Source organism: Carlito syrichta, unplaced genomic scaffold (assembly GCF_000164805.1).
Source record: "Carlito syrichta isolate Samal-C Ts95f unplaced genomic scaffold, Tarsius_syrichta-2.0.1 Scaffold309451, whole genome shotgun sequence".
NCBI lineage: Eukaryota > Metazoa > Chordata > Mammalia > Primates > Tarsiidae > Carlito > Carlito syrichta.
In genome coordinates this window covers 553,671-554,958 of record NW_007253547.1, presented here as the reverse complement: position 1 = coordinate 554,958, position 1,288 = coordinate 553,671, and the positions used below count along the sequence as shown (strand labels likewise).

Below are 1,288 nucleotides of genomic sequence, written 5' to 3'. Positions count from 1 at the left end.
CTCAAGACCAGGCATTTCTAAATGAAATGAGAAGTGCGGATAAATGATGTGCGCTATTAATGAAGCTCAGATAAATGAAATGTTAAAAAGTAAGAATAACCAAATACCAGATATCTGGGGATAATGGTTTTGGTTGGTTGTTTTTTGGTTTTGTTTTTGTTTTTTTGAGTTGGAGTCTCGTTCTGTTACCCAGGCTGGAGTTCAGTGGCACGCTCATGGACACACCAGCATCAACCTGCTGGGCTCAGGCGATCCTTCTGCCTCAGCCTTCCAAGTAGCCAGAACTACAGGCAAGTGCTACCATGCCTGGCTAATTTTTTTATTTACTGTAGAGATGAGGTCTCGCCATGTTGCCCAGGCTGGTCTCAAACCCATGGGCTCAGGCAATCCCCTCACCTTGACCTCCCAAAGTGCTAGGATTACAGGTTTGAGCCACCATACCTGACCAAGATAATGATTCTTAACTGTTATGAGCTAACATAGGAACTGGAAATAATAATTTTTAAATGAAGACAAAAACCTCTGGAAGTTTTTTTTTTTTTAATCTCATTCACTCTGTCCTTCAAGTAATATTTATTAAGCACCTATTTTGTGCTAGGAACTATGCTGAGCACAGTGGTCCATAAAACATAGTCTGTCTTCATGGAGCTTACAGTTTATGAGGAAGATCACAGGAAGGGAAACAAATAAATATATGTTACTACAAACTGAGAAAAGTACTGAGAAGGAAATGAAAGGTACTAGAGTAAAGAATAACAAGATATGTTCTACTTAGGGTCCTCAAAGAAAGCCTCTCTGAGAGGAAATAATTCAGCTGACTCAGTTTGCTTTTCAGTCCATTCCAAGTTCCAGTCAAATATAGATAGTCTAAGGACCCTCTTTCCTAGCCTTGGTCTTATCTATCCTTCATAATGGTTGGTCTGCTCAATTAATAGATGTCTTCCTTACTAACACTGATAGCTCCTTGTAGTAGAACATCAATACATTGTAATGCTGAAAGGCCCACTTCTAACAAGGTTAAGAATGTGGAAGGTCTCAGAAGATGAAAAGGACAGATACCCTGCCTGCCATTATGCTCTGAATAGGGAGGGATAAATAGACATGAAGTAGGCAGAGAACTTTATCATGCAATACTGTTTGGTCATGTTGACCTTGAAATTTCCATGGTACTAGGCATATGGAAGTCTTCAATCAGAATTGGAAGTGAGAAATTAGATCTCAGAAAAGAGCAAAAGAACAGTTTTTAGAGTTTTGCTTTATTTCAAATCTCCCGTACTACACAGACTTC

General features: G+C 39.3%; 1 protein-coding gene across 1 annotated transcript in view; it reads left to right on the top strand.

The window, feature by feature from the left end:
* The first annotated feature begins 330 nt into the window (after positions 1-330).
* Positions 331-1,288, top strand: part of INVS (inversin) — a 77,351-nt gene continuing 76,393 nt past the window's right edge. The window contains exon 1 of the mRNA XM_008067258.2: positions 331-425. The gene's annotated coding sequence lies outside the window, so the exon portion shown is untranslated. The remainder of the gene's footprint in view (positions 426-1,288) is intronic.